The sequence below is a fragment of the Pholis gunnellus genome, assembly GCF_910591455.1.
Source record: "Pholis gunnellus genome assembly, chromosome: 1".
Classification (NCBI taxonomy): Eukaryota; Metazoa; Chordata; class Actinopteri; order Perciformes; family Pholidae; genus Pholis; species Pholis gunnellus.
Window position 1 is genome coordinate 4,205,959 of NC_136528.1, and position 16,056 is coordinate 4,222,014.

Here is a 16,056-nt window from a genome sequence, read left to right on the forward strand (position 1 = left end):
TATTTGAAACAGAGAACAGATCCCCCAAGACTGAGGTGCGACCCGCCGTATATCGTCAGCACCATTTCTGTCGTGTCGTTAAGCCTTTCTTATGGTCCTCCTTATTATAATGGTGGGATTAACACCGTTTACTGTCGCAGCAATTTTCTTCCATATCAACCGCTGAAAAGGTGTAACACGTCTAGTGGCAAATAAAAAAATATTTGGTGGCCATCACGAAAATAACATTATGCAAAATAAATTACTTTTGGAACAATATCTTACTTTTTCAGCCCAACAACTTGACTGTGTGACCGTCCACCGCTGGAGACGAATGAACCGTGTTACATATGCAACGTCACTCCAACATGCCGGCTTGATAGCTAGACATGAAAATAACCTGGTCATATCTGTTTTTTTAAATCAGAAGCTTTTTTTCTAATATATTTGGGCATGTTTTGTCATGGCTCAAGAGCTGGGTCGTGACAAATTGGGGGCTCGTCCTAACGTTACTACGGAGCTGCGTTATTGTGTTATTAATTAGATTAGATGGTGTGAATATCAATCGGAAATTTGCTGTGTTTTTTTAATGTCTCCAGTTCTCAATATTGTTGACAAATGACAGCAAATTATAATCAGCACTCAAACCAGTTACACAAACAGATACAGTCTCAAAGTGGGTGATGTAAGGAGGAGAATGAATCGGAAAAGGATGAAAAATTACTTTAGTAATATTAAGAACAAAACATAAATTAAACTTCAAATAGAACATAAAATGGAACATCGCCCATAGGCTCGTCGTCGTCTGCAAAATACAGAAAAAACATCAATCCAAAAACTGCATATCAATTTCGGAAGAAAATGGATGATGTTAAAAGCTATACCTGACTAAGGCAAAATCTTCAGCCCAAAGAGCATCATGACAATACAGTCAATCACAATGAAGAAGAAGAGCACGACGATGACGATGAAGATTTTAGATGTATCCTCCTCTGGGGCCACATCATGGTCTTCGCCCTGCAAGATGGCACAGTACAATAGCCGTAAAACATAACAAATAATAATCACAAAGTAAAAACATGCAGATCTAATAGAAAGCTATATGCAACTTACAGGGCCTTCTACCATCAAAATGTTTGGCAAACGTCCTGAACTGCCTGGAGTATTCATTCTGAAAGAAAAAGAAAAGACAATGTGTTGAAAAAGAACGTATTGAAAAAGAAATGTAAAAAAAAAAAAAGAGTTAAAAAAAAAATGTAATTAAAAAGAAATTTTACTAAACTTTTTTATAAATTAATAAATTATTTATTTTTGTATTAATGAAAGAATGAATGGATGGATGAATGAATGAATGCATTCATTCATTAATGAATTAATTACAAATTAAAACTACACCTTTAGCTGGTCTCTCACACCTAAACCAGTCAAATCAGTTAATGAATGGATGGCGACTGTAGCTAAGTGGATAGCAGGGCCGTACTTTAATCAGAGGGTTGGAGTTTGGATCCCTGGCTCTTGCTCCACTAGTCGCATGTTGATGTGTCCTTGAGCAAGACACTTATCCCAAACATTGCTCCTGTCGCTGTGATAGAATCTGAATTGTAAGTCGCTTTGATCTGCTAAATGACTGTAATGTAACAATAAGCAGTGAAGCCCTCCCCATCACATGAATAAATGCTTAAAAAAAGACAGTGATGTGCTTTTTTAAAAATCTAATTCTCACTTCTACACTTTTTTTATTTTTAAACACGATAAAAACGGACAATTTCGACGTATCTCACACTTCTAACACTCATATAAAGTAGTTAATGGATATTAAGCATAAATATACATGACTTTAGGGGAGAGAAAGAGCTTAGCACTTACCTTTGAAGAGATCAGTTGAGAAATGAGACATAAAGAAAGTATTTAAGGCAGCTCAAACTCTATTTTGATTGGCTGAGCCATTTCGTTAACGAAGTTTTGGCGATTTGACCTTGAATAAAATAGAAAACAATGGGCTAGGAAGCTGAAATGTTCACATTAATTCAACCTTTGCCCATAGATTAAATATCAAGTGGAAATTCTACCCAGAATCCTTATTTTAACTTTGTTCGGCCTAGATTCTGGTCTGGGGAAAGGCATTATCCGAGAAGACAATGGGCTAGAAAAACGCCATAAAGGATTCTGGGAAAAGTATAAGGAGTATCCACTTGATATTCACACCATAACATCTATGGGAAAAAAAGAGTTATGAGTGCTTCATCCGGTCTAGCTGGGTCCAGATATTTATTAAGGCTCTGTCTCACTGCTTTGAGGCCCAGTTGGGTATTAATGTTTGTATACTGATATTGATATAGGAATCTATATCGTAAAAAAGCATTGCTCCAGGAGGCATATCAATTGTTTTGATCTTGTGAACAAAATCGTATGTGTCTTTCACATAACTAGGATGTTTTTGCGATAAGGGATTGAGAAAATAGTCAATGTATTCTGCTACTCTGTAAGACTCGCAGAGATTGTCTGCTCACCTTCTCAGATTGATCCTTTCTTTTTCTCAAGGTCCTTTTAATAAAAAACCTGGGATATTTAGAGTATCCTAGCACAATTTCCAATACTTCAGCACTAATCTAAGGCGTTAGTAGGCCCAAGGTGCTCAAGAAGCTGCCAATTGGTTTATCTGTGACAAGCTATCTGTGAGCCACAGCCACCCAGACCACAATCCTGTCCTGAACCAAACCATTAGTTCTGTTGCCTAAATCAGTGTTTCTCAAATGTAGGTACTTTGGAGTGTCGCAGGGGGCACGTGAGTTTTGTTTAGTTAAATTTTTTTGATTCAAAAGAATTCATGCATAATTCCTAAAATAATGATGCTATAATCTTTTCAATAAAAAGAAGGTTGATAAACCACATTTTATATTCAATAATGGTATTTTCAATCCTTAAAGGAACAGTGAGTAACATTTAGGGGGATTTAATTTCAGAACTGGAATATAATATTCATAAATTTACATTAGTGTACCTGTCACCTGAAACTAAGAATCGTTTATATCTACTGTACTACTACTGGAGGACATGAAGACAGGAGGACAGACGACAGGAAGACAGAAGACAGGAGGAATGAAGACAAGAGGACAAGTGGACATGAAGACAGGAGGACATGAAGACAAGAGGACATGAAGACAGGAGGACATGAAGACAGGAAGACAGGAGGACAGAAGACAAGAAGACAGGAGGACAAGAGGACATAAAGACAGGAGGGCAGACAAGAGGACATGAAGACAGGAGGACATGAAGACAGGAAGACAGAAGACAAGAAGACAGGAGGACAAGAGGACATGAAGACAGGAGGACATGAAGACAGGAGGACTGACGACATGAAGGACTGATTGATGTCTGTGTTCTTCATTCTTTTGTAAACTTCCCTCGGAAACATTTATTTTATTGATATCTTACATTTGTTTCCAGTGAGATATTGATTACTTTATATCGTGACTTTGCTGTTGTAAACATAACTGTTGCTGCTCTAGAACCAATATTTAGTTAAATCTAAATGATCCTATTCTGAATTTTGTATTATATATATACATGTTTTAAGAAACAATGATTTAGTCATGTAGAAGAACAGAGTATTGATGAGAGGAGCTCCTAGGCTATGATGTTAATGAACGATTTAGGTGGTGTTCCCGTTTAAACCGTAGTGTTTTACTGTAGGACTGACTGAGTTACTGTATTCTTTTTTTACCCCCCAAAACCAAAACAAAACCTCCACCCTGCCCCAACACAAAATATATTATTATATCATTAGAGTTCAAGCATAGAATGTTGGTTCGGCTGATCTAATCAGAGCGACTGGTTGATCGGAGGCCAAGAAGAATGAGAGTAAAACTTATTTAGTGGGCTTATATTGAACATCTATTTTTACACCACACGGTGGCGCCGATGAACCACATACAGAACTCTACCATGCTGGCACCTCTGTGACCTGCAGACGGTCAAAACCTTTGTTTTGACGTAATGAATAGCCCGTGGGCGAGAGGGTGGAGCAGCGTAATTTTGTGTTTGGATGATCCCTCTCCCCTCACCTCATCACACCACACCCACCACCACCACCACCACCACCTGCACCGCACAACTACAAACAAGCTGGTAGTTTTCCACTGACACGTTGATAACAGAACATATACGTGTGAGTCGTAATGACTCACACGTATATGTAAACAATGCCTGGGGGAAGCGTATCATCGGTCACCATATACAATGCTAAATGTTTAGTTTGTTAAAAATTATTTCGCATTTTAAATGGATATTTCAACATTTTAGGAAAACACCATGTCTTGCTTTTGTAAGCTATTATGTTGAGTATGTTAAGAAGCAGTGTTCCTGTGTATGTGTTCAGAACAGCCTCTTGGACCCCCACCGGTCTGGGTTCAAAGTGGGTCACTCGACTGAGACAGCCCTCCTTGCGGTGACGGAGTCGCTTCACACCGCGAGAGCTAACTCTCTCTCCTCTGTCCTGATTCTCCTGGACCTGTCTGCAGCATTTGACACTGTGAATCACCAGATCCTCCTCTCCACTCTCGAGGGGATGGGCGTCTCAGGCTCTGCACTCTCCCTGTTTGCATCCTACCTGACAGGTCGATCCTATCAGGTGACATGGAGGGGGGCCGTGTCAGAAACACGCTTGCTGACTACGGGGGTTCCACAAGGTTCAATCCTGGGCCCCCTTCTCTTCTCGCTCTACACAACATCTCTAGGTTCTGTTATTCGCTCGCATGACTTCTCCTACCTGGGTGTGACCCTGGATGACCAACTGTCGTTCTCAGCAAACATCTCATCGGTTACACGCTCCTGTAGATTCCTGCTATACAACATCAGGAGGATTCGCCCCTTCCTCACTGAGGAGACGGCGCAGGTGCTAATCCAGGCTCTGGTGCTAATCCAGGCTCTGGTCATCTCCCGCCTGGACTACTGCAACTCTCTACTTGCCGGAGCCCCGGCGTCGGCCATCAGACCGCTGGAGCTTGTCCAGAAAGCTGCAGCTCGCCTGGTGTTCGATCACCCCAAGTTCTCCCACACAACTTCCCTTCTCCGTTCTCTACACTGGCTCCCTGTAAGAGTTCGCATCCAGTTTAAGACACTGGTGCTAGCCTAAAGGGCAGTGAAAGGAACAGCTCCTTCCTATCTCCAGGTGATGGTCAAGCCCTACACCCCCGCCCGACCACTTCGCTCTGCTGCCTCGGGGCGATTGGTTGCCCCGTCGCTCAGAGGTCCCTACGGCTTTTGTCTGTCCTGGCCCCACAATGGTGGAATGAACTCCCCACTGATGTCAGGACAGCAGAGTTGGTGCCCATCTTTCGGCGCAGGCTGAAAACCCACCTCTTCAAGAAGTGCTACCCTGAGCTCTCTTAGCTCTCTTACTCTTAGCACTTATTATATTCGTATTAGTTTGTTGCACTTATTGTATTCCTTTGTTTCTGCACTGTACATCTTTCTCTGGTTTATGCCCTTAGATACTTGTTTAACAAAGATGTACTTATGACTTCTGGTGACTAGTAGTTCCCTTGAATACCTGTTGAATACATTTATTGTAAGTCGCTTTGGATAAAAGCGTCTGCTAAATGACTGTAATGTAATGTAAATGTAATGTGCCTTTATTGTGGTGGAGGAGATGGAAGGTGAGGAAAGAGGTTCTGAAGAGGTGTGTGAGAAGGAATAAAGTTGCTGCCATCTTGGCGCCGAACACGGAGCCCTGTGTTTATTGTTTTATTATTATTATCCTAAAGTATAGGCGCAACATAAACCCTCGGCTACACTTTCTTTCTGCCTGTGTATTAAGAGCGAAGCAGGTCTCGGGACATGCAGTGACTGTGTGCCACTTCCTTTTCGTCAACATTGCCAGGTTTGGTGTCACTGTGCCTGAATCTACACTGCCTTCGAGACTTTCAAGGAAATTTCCAGATAATGTCAGGAGCAGGTTAACAACTACTAGGGCACCATACTGCCCGTATTTGCGTACCACTGTCAGGTCCTAACATGCCACTGCTAATATGATCTCACGAGAACCCTCACTGACGATTGATTGCACCTTCACACAAACACACACACACGCACACACACACACACACACACACACACACACACACACACACACACACACACACACACACACACACACACACACACACACACAGAGAGAGAGAGAGAGTGGTCATTTCATGCCTTTTGGGGACATTACATTGACTTTCATTCATTTCCTGGAGACCTACACTAACCCTTCCCACAACCGCACTTGCCTAATTCTAATCACACCCTAACCTTAACCTAACCTAAACCTTACCCTAACCCTAACTTTAAACCCTCAAATGTGATGATTTACATTATGGAGACAGGAATTTTGTCCTTATAAAGGAAAGCATGTCCCCACAATGTGACTGTGTAAAGAAATGTATGTCCCCACAACACAGGTAAAACATAAAACCCGGCTACACACACGCAAACACACTTACGATTAAACACATATTTGTTTTATTTACTGTCAGGAACTTTGCCATCAGGGTGTGGTGTACAAAAAAATAAAGAGCTGGCATCTTGGATTTGTTTTTTAGCTTTAACGTTAGGGTAGCAGAAACTGCTGCAAGACTTGACTTATCAGAAATTCTAACTTGATCCCAATCAGTTTTATTGTTGTTTGTGAGAGAAACACACTCACAAGGTTGCCAAGTTGTGTCCCATCCCTCCAGACCACCACTGTCTGTCCCTTACTGTAAGACTGTGAGAAAATGCCCTTAATCTCACCGTCGGCTGCGGAGGGGTCCAAACTAACAGCCTGTTTTAATTTCAGCCTTGTCATGACAGGAAGTGTGTGTGCGTGTATATATATGTGTGTGTGTGTGTGTGTGTGTGTGTGTGTGTGTGTGTGTGTGTGTGTGTGTGTGTGTGTTTTGGAGGCGTGGGGGGACAACAGGAAGCGGGGAGGACAGTGCATGGGAAACAGTTAATGGAGTTATTTTTGCTGGGGACACTGGTGTGAGGAGGGCTGCTTGACCCAGGTCTTGTTCACACTGATGCTAAATATGGCAACCAGGACTAATATTAGTGTTACCAGTCATCTGTCACTGGTTGTGCATTTCAGTTAGACATGAAGATAAATGCAAGATAACATTTTAAAATAAGAAATAAAATCAGTAGGATTGATACAATTTTTTAAATTTTACTTAGATCTTTATACACTATAACATCAATGTTTCTATGATGGACTTGCATGCAACAATACAATTAAATCAGGAACACAGAAAAAATGCAGAGGAACTACACCAAGTCCAATTTATTTTTTCCTCTTTCAGTATTCGTGCTGAACTTTACACAATGCACGAAAAGCCAAAGGGGAAACTGTGCACTTCTAATAACAGCGAATGTGTGTTGCATCCTTTTCGCAGAGTCACTGCAGTTTGTTATCAATGTCAGAAAATAAGGAAGACTGGAGCCGTGTGTGTGTGTGTGTGTGTGTGTGTGTGTGTGTGTGTGTGTGTGTGTGTGTGTTTTGCATGGCTGGAACAGAAGTTCAGTACAGACATGGAAAGAGCTTTTCTTCCTCCTCTATTATTGGCTGCATGCAACACTTTCATAGTTTTTGAGTTTTTTTTAGCTTTTCTGTAAAGCACACAGATATGTGAGATGAACATGGTTGTAGGGCAGAGTTTATCTCCCCTCACTGCAAAGAGCCAGATCATTTTCATATCTTCATTCTGGTGTTTGATTAGTAAAATTTAAGTTGTGTACAGTACTTAAGTATCATTTTGAGTTACCATCACTTTAATTATGAGTATTTTCATCTCATTACACTTGTACTAGCACCACTCCAACTCAGAAATTCAGTGTAAAACATTGAACTTTTTACTCCACTATATTTATCTGACAGTATTGACAACATTCTGATAAATGCATAAAATTACAACATATCAATGGTTTACAAATTCTAATTTCACATATAAAACACATGATAAGTTCATGAAACAGGATGCATTGTTGAAGGCTAAACTACCGAAAAGTATATAGACTACACCTAACTATTCTAACTAAAACAGAATTTCTGTATGTAACATTGTAATGTAACACTCACAGGAGCCATTTGTCTGTATTGAGCGTTTTTACTTTTGATACCTTAAAAGCTGCACTAATCAAGGTTACGATATAAACAGTGTTGGTCTAATGGGAAAGTGGTCAGTTGTGGTGATAAACCCACAGAGAATTATTGCCAGCTCTGCAGTTCCCCTCAGTTCCACGGATTGTTAAGTGTCTTTCGGCTCACTTGTTTGCTTTTACAGCCCATAACCTCAGTCTCATCATCATTTCAGAGTAAAAGCTTTAACCCCCCCCCCAATACACACACTGTTCACTACCTGCTCACCACCAAACAGCAGACAGACACAGAGAAGAAGCAGTAATGAATGTTGGATTTACATTCGTCGGATGGAAAAGACAATCTGCAATAAGAAAACAACAGAGACAGTGATTTCTTGCCTCACATGTCCAAACTCGTACACCACATATGTAGACATGGCATATGCCCGACCAACATTGCGACGTCACTGGAAAAGCCAGTTTGATGCAAACAGGCGATTTAGGCATGAACACACAGGACCACAGACAGACAGATGACTTGTTTGTTTCATGTGCCACAAGTTGCAATGTTGCAGCTTTAAGATGGTTTGCTCTTTGGAGTCACAACAGGAAATGGTAGTTTTAGGTCAAACAAACACAGGAGTTTCAGCCAGGAGACTGCTGTTCATGTGCCGTGTCAGACCAACTGTCAACTTCCTGTCAAGTCCGTTATTAGCGGTTGCTATTTATTCACGTTAGTTACAATGTTACGGTCGTCGTGTTATGTTGTTACACTTGTTGCATATTCACGCTATGTTGTTACGGTACTTTACGTTACTATGTTGCTTTTTTAAAACAAGCCATGATCTTTTTTCTAACCCTAGTGGTTCTGTTGCCTAAACCTAACCAATCGTTTCTCAACTCTAACATTGTGCGTTTCTGCAAACATGATATGGGGCTGATATGAACGCCAACACTCAACGTACCCCGTGGTTTCTAGAAAGGGTGACTGGGTTGCAAAGATCCATATAAAACCAGTGAGGAGTGGGGTCTCCAACATACAACTGTTTTTTTAATTACTACAGTGTAATGAATACAGGCCTGGGAACATGTGTATGTTAGTGTAATCTAAGTGCAAATGTCTTCCTTGAACCTGACAAGAGCCCCTGAGAGAAGGATCATGCTTGATGTTTGGTCATCTGTTTATGCAGAGCATGTCCATGAACATCTGCTTAACTATGATTTACAGAGTAATTTCAATTTAAAAGGCTGCAAATGAAATTATTATTGCATGCAGTGTATATACATATTTCAGTCAGGAACACTCTCGTCATAGATTTTAACCATTAATCGCAACAAATGGAACAGTTAAACTTGGCGATAATGGCTCCACTCTTTGAATGCTCCCCGGATTAGCCAGCAGCTACTGAGCTAAGACGAGGAGCACCGAGCAATAACCCCCCCTGGGTTTACAGGACAGGGGTACATTTTTTAAATACATTTCAACCATTTGCCAGAAGATGAACTAAAAAGAGAGGTGGAGGCTGGGGTGGAGGAGGCGAAGCTTCGCCAGCAGTGCGGTCTGTAACAGCGTAGATGTAGAATGAATCAGTGAGGAGGAAGCCATATTTAAATAAACCTCCGTGAAGTGAGAGTGGGCTGTGATTGGTGCGTGGCCGATTGGAAGCTATGATTCAATCGGTTGGCTGTCAGCTGGTCACAGCTGGGGCGTATAACTTCCGTGTCCTGCATGAACTTATGCTAGCTTCATATATATACATATATATATATATATATATATATATGTATATATCAGCCCCCAAAGTCACGATCCCAGGTTTGAGAAAATCATTGGGAAATATTGAAACGTTCAGGCCAAAAGGCAAACTATGGTTTCTTTCAACTTGGATATCATTTTGCAACAAAGGTTACTACAATGGAATCTACAAGGAAGGATAAATCACTTGCTATGCTGTAGGTAAAGCAAGATCTTGACACAAAGGTATAATTCAGGTCACCCTAAATAAACTTGCCTTGCCTTGCCTTGCCTAAAGATTTAAAAATTCCGAACAGTATCAGTGTCCATTTGTCTTTTGACAGAGTTAATGACCAGCTCAAAAGATGATCTTCTGTTGCAGTGAGTGGGAGCAGGGAATCTCTGAAGCACTGAGGTCATTAAAAGTAAAAATGAATGCACTGAAAGGCACATTGAATCAAAGCCCTTGGTACATCTCAGATTCCAAAGTCTCTCACAGCACACACAGCACGTTGAGAAACAGAATATTGCTGTGTTACTGGTCCAAATATTCCTCTTCACATTTCCACCAAAGGTCCAGAGCACAATTTGTTCTGCGGTGAGAAGACGTCAGCAAACAGAGGTGAGAGACACTCACACCTCCAGTCCGAGAGTCAGCCAACTCTTCACATATGTGCGAACAGTACGTTCCCTCGTAAATGGCCTTGTTTCTTTGCTTTTTTATTTTTGCCCTCAATCGTCTTTTAAAGATGGAAACAAATGAAGACTTTGATGAGAAATGGGGGTGTTTGAAACATAATCTTGCAAGATTACTGACATTCAGATTCATTTGGTTATTGGCAATTGGATGTTGGAGGTTTGGTGGGTTGTGGATGAAACTTCAACGTTAAGTGCTCCAGATGTTTCAAGCCTATAAGGCAAATGAAAACAATAATGTCATACATCTCAAAGACTGCAACAACTTCCAGTCATTGTTAAAGGAGATTACTCAGTGTTGGAAGTAGAAGGGAAACAATCTGCAACTACCCCATTAGCACAAATGCATAATCCAGTTGTGTGGTCCTAGAATTGTTTCATAGCTGTTAACATACAACGTATCGCTGTACAACAGTTAGTTGGATATCTTACAAAAACGTTATTCTGTTGTTTGTCGTGCGTTTGTGTCCAGCAACACCGGCGATCGAACTAAACTGCTAGATTAGGTTCCGAATAAGAGCGTGGTTTGGGTTAAAATAACTGTGAAAGTGGTGTTACTCAATTACGGAAGTAACGTCGACACAAACAGTGGTCTTCTGGGTGAAAGTTCTGTGTTTTACACTCACCCATGCACCCCGACCGGCTCCCTAAGTCCTGCCTTGTCCTGGTTCCAGGCCAAACCCTCATACGTGGGTTACATACAAATCATAGTGCATTAAAGTGATTCTGATTGGCTGGTGTGGATACAAACAATCAAATAAGAACCAAAAAACGGAAAAAGGATGAACAGCTTCTCATTGAAAACGATGCTATTCACATGGTTTCTTTACATGGAAACAAAGATGGCTGTCCCGTCCTGTTTTTCAGCCGGTTAAACAAATCAACTAGCTACATCGGAAACGTAGCAGCTGCTCAGATGAAAGGCAAACAAATCTTCCCATTGAATCCACCATGTGATAATCCTGCAGGCAATGAGAAATTCTGCAGAAACTGTGATGTAATTTACAGTTCCATTTAACTCCTCCACCAGAACTGGTTTGAACGCTACAACTCTTGGCTCAGTGTCATCAGTGATTCAGCGTTTACATGGTAGCAGCTATGACTCAAAGGTGGGAATGGGCTCTGCTGACCTTTAGTGACAACAGCACCGAAGGCTTTCCTTGAAAAGAATGCATGTGTGGGACGATGTATACACTCACAGGTAAACCTGAGAGGGCTTATGCTGGGTGAAGAGCTGCACAGAGCGGCGCCCTTCTACTAAGTGTTGCAGCGCTATTCATAGATGGAGATTTATGATCTTTTCAGAGTTAACTTTTCTTGCATCTTTTCTGCTGACTGTAAAGCTGAGCTGCATTTGACCTATTTTACCTTTAATTTTAAAATGTTGGTGTTAAGAGCTAAAAATAAAAAATAAAACATACGTTCTGTGAACGGTCAGCTAATAAAAAAGAAACGTATAGTATTTCAGTGATGGCAGCCCATTCACGTGGTTTTGCATGAAGGTTTGGGTGTGGCCTGTAAAACAACACCCAGGGCTATGAGAGTCTTGGTATTTGTGAGAAACACAATAGGTGCACTAAGCCCATGCAAATGCACCTTTCCTATCCCTCAGAACATGTGCTGCACTGGCCTAAACCTGCAGCACTGGGGAGGCTTGAATTTCACGCTCCTACCAGTGTCCACACTGACACCCATCTGGGAAATATTTTGCAAACAACACTCCCTTTTCTTGATTTACCTGTGTGTGTGTGTGTGTGTGTGTGTATGTGTGTGTGTGTGTGTAAAAAACCAAGCAGAGCAAGTCACAAAACAAATTTGTTGTCCGAAGGCAGGTCGGGTCGGTCAGGTTTGGTTACTTTCTAAAATGCACTCTTTCTGTGGTAAATTCTGGATTGATCAAGACAGTATGGATGACTCTGCATGAGTTTGACCTGAATGCAAGCAGCGAGACACACCTAGTCACACTCCTATGAACACCCTCCCCACACGATCGCTCAGTGCCTTGTCAGAAATAGTCTTTTTTTTTTTATTATTATTTGACTGTCAGCTCATGTCAAATTCCACACCAGTTTCTAACCACAGTTCCAACTGATGATGTCTTTCATGCCTTGATAACAGAACATTTTTGTGGCTTGGGCACCTTTGTATACTCCATGAGGACAGTTCAACATCAGCTTCTATCACTACTTTACCCAACACGTTTGCAGAAACGCACAATGCCACGTGGTTAATGTTGTGAAGCGATTAGATTTAGGCAACAAAAACTACTTGGTTATGGTTGGAAAAAAGATCATGGTTTAAGTTATAATAACAATGTAACAATTGAACCATGGATGGATTAATGAACGCCTGGCACAGACCCAGGGGCCCAAAGTGTTAGGAGCTCCTCTAGCCTTCACCTACAGAATGTCAAAGAGACATGTACCAAACAGTAAGAGACCCAAAATGACCACAAAGAAAACATAAGACAACTACAAAGAGACACAAAGTGACTACAAAGAGACACAAAATAATTACATAGAGACAGATAATGATGACAAAGAGACACAAAGTGACTACAAAGAGACACAAAATAATTACAGAGACAGATAATGATGACAAAGAGACACATAATGATGACAAAGAGACACAAAACAATTACATAGACACAAAATGATGACAAAGAGACACAAAGTGTCTACAAAGAGACACAAAACAACTAAAAAGAGACATATAATGACCACAAATAGACAAGATGACTACAAACAGACACAAAGTTACTATAAAGAGACAAAAAAATGACCACAAAGAAATGCGTAACCACAACTAAAAAGCACAAAACAAAAACAGGCTAAGTCTGTTAGTCTTAGTTCTTTGTAGGAGAGGTGGTGGGGCATTTTGCATATCTGTGCCCAGGGACATTCTAATGTAACAACATAAGTAGCATAAAACAACAACGGTCTCCTGGGTGAAAGTTCTGTGATTGTTTGACCCGTCCACCACCCCTCCCACCTGCACTAAGGGACTCTCGTTTTGTATACTCGTTACTATACCACGTACATAAATTCAATATCGGCTGTGGATTCTGTGTCACTTTTAACCATTCCTTTCCTCCAGACTGACGTCAGAGGTTGGGTGTGTGTTTGAAAGCTTCCTGGCAGTCTCCTGCAAGTCCACACACGCCTGTATGGGAATGTCTGTCTCTTCTGAGGATACTTCCTGTAAGCTTGGCTGAAATCCTATAGTGCCTGGGTCCATTTACGTAACGCGGAGATAAGAAACAACTTAAATCATCTACCAAAATAAAAGAGAGACGGACCTGGCCCAGACCGGGTGTCTACTGTAGGTTTTGTTGTAGAATGTGTTGTCTTTATATAGGCTCCCGGGCCAACCGGCAGTCCCACGTCTCTACTTTGTCACGTTCCACAACCCACCAATGACCTCTCGTTCTCCCGAAGCCGCTGTGTGGGAGGAGAGACTTTACCTGAGGAGGCCAGGAGTACTTCCTCCTCCGCCCCATCTGCACACACACACACACACACACACACACACACACACACACACACACACAGGTGAGTGGGAAGTGTTACCTGAGCCAAGGTCTGCACTTATTCCTGTCCATCTTCTCAGCCAAACGGCTTCACTTCAACTCTGGAGAAAAGGTAAATCATCCATTTCCTATATACAAATCATTTCACTCCTTTAAAACTATTTAGAAACCTGCATTTGTTTGCTCCTCTTAATCTGCTTGTGGTTGTTGTTGTGTTGTTTTTCCTGCACTTTAATACTGACACAGTCGTCTAATTGGACAGCGTTTTGGGCTCCAGTATAAAAAATAAAAAAACGAGGTGGAAATGATTTGGGAGTTTCCTACACGCTCGTGTAAAGTCTGATTGATGCGCTTTGTCTCGAGGGGCAGTTTGAGCGAGGAGGTTTTGATTGATTCGTGTCCACTCATCGGTTGCCCAATGAATAGGGAAGTATTCGGTAGCGGATTTAAATACTTGTTTTTCATCTTGGTGCCCAGGGGAGGCTGGTTTGTGATATGCAATGCATATGCCCTCACCGCATCTCTCCCTGGAAACTCCGTCTCTCCCACCCAGGCAAGGAGGCGTCCTCGCGACGGACAGCACGCGGGCAGGCGGTGTAACAGATAGTTGTGAAGATAAAGGGTAAAATAATCATTTACACACAAAAAACTAAACAAAAAACACTTATTTTGGTAGTTCTTGTTTTGGGATATGTAGTAGAGCGTGGCTGCAGATATTTAGGACATTTTGTGGCTGTTCATTTTCCATACAGACTGTTTTAATGACGCGGTTTGATTCAGAGAACTGCTCTGTATTAATCCGTTACGTCGACAGGAGGTGTCTAGAAGTGTCCTTTCTTCTCTCCTTGTCCGCGAGACGCTTTTACGCGAGACACCGCAACAGCACTCGCTCGTGCGCCTCCGACCACCTCGCCTACTGGAGGACTCCGGCGCGTGTGGGCGGCACCAGCTGGCGCTGTGACGCTCGAAAACAATGCTGCGTTCACTCCCATTGGAGATAACAATACTCACACGCCTCATGGTAAAGGAAAGTGGAAGTATGTAAAGATATGTAAAGATACACTGGAGGAACCTTATAATCAAATCTATCTCTCTCTCTCGCTCTGTTGTAATATGAGCTTCTCTGTGCTTTGTTGCCATAGCGGGGCCAGACATGCATATCTGTAAGTAGTGTGAGCGGGCCCCACTCGCTAGCTAATGGCCGCCAACGCCGTAGTGACCTATGGTCCCGACCGACGGAGTAAGTGTAGCACCTCACCCCCAGGTTCCCTCCACGGTTAACACTTTTAGCTCTGTCAGCACTATCGCCGCCATTTACACTGGTAGCACCGCTAACTGCCGGCTCAGCTGTCGCCATGTTGAGAGCGCATGGAGGCAATTGAGGCATTGCATTTTTAATTTGGCACCTTTGACAACAGCTCCTGATGCTCTGAAGGTATTTCCTGAATCCTCAGAGACTATAGCCTACCTGGATGAAGAAAAAATACTCCCACCTTTTGTACAACAAAAAAGTTTGTTAACCATTTTTTAATTTATCCAGCACGGAAACTATAGTTGGTTGAAACACAAAAAAACTATGAGTGCATTATTATGCTTTGCATGGTTTTCATATCTTATAAACTGATCATTACCTCCCTACCATGGAATTTAAACTAAACAGGATCTTCAGGAAAATTGCAAACTTGATGACAACCCGATAAGGATCCACTCCACAACTCATGTGGCAATAACTACTGCAAAAGCTGAGGTGAACAGTTTCAATTCATCCCATGAAAACCGAGATGAGTTGTGGCCAGGTGAGGCAGGCAGCCCCACATGTCCCCCTTTTCCCATGGGACCCGAATGCAACATCATTCCAGTTGGCACGATTTTCGCTCAGTTTGCGCGTTATCACTGCTGTTTTATGCGCGAGTGGTTAATCCCATTTAGACAGAGAACGCCCTCACACACGCGCGGACGAGATGCTTCAGCTCAGAGTTGTCTCATTCTGACAGACGATGTCATTTGTGCAGGA

The 16,056-nt window shown here is 41.9% G+C and overlaps 2 protein-coding genes and 1 long non-coding RNA gene across 3 annotated transcripts in view; 1 reads left to right on the forward strand and 2 right to left on the reverse strand.

The window, feature by feature from the left end:
* The window catches only part of LOC306702447 (hatching enzyme 1.2-like), a 219,633-nt gene that overhangs the window by 122,410 nt on the left and 81,167 nt on the right, over positions 1-16,056 (reverse strand). The window lies entirely within an intron of this gene.
* On the reverse strand, positions 885-14,222 carry LOC306694102. Its single transcript, XR_013767037.1, has 3 exons — positions 14,083-14,222; positions 1,093-1,150; positions 885-996 (listed from the first exon to the last, which is right to left on the reverse strand). It is a non-coding gene; the product is annotated as an uncharacterized lncRNA (long non-coding RNA).
* Positions 14,054-16,056, forward strand: part of LOC306694082 (anoctamin-1-like) — a 64,922-nt gene continuing 62,919 nt past the window's right edge. The window contains exon 1 of the mRNA XM_079156797.1: positions 14,054-14,154. The gene's annotated coding sequence lies outside the window, so the exon portion shown is untranslated. The remainder of the gene's footprint in view (positions 14,155-16,056) is intronic.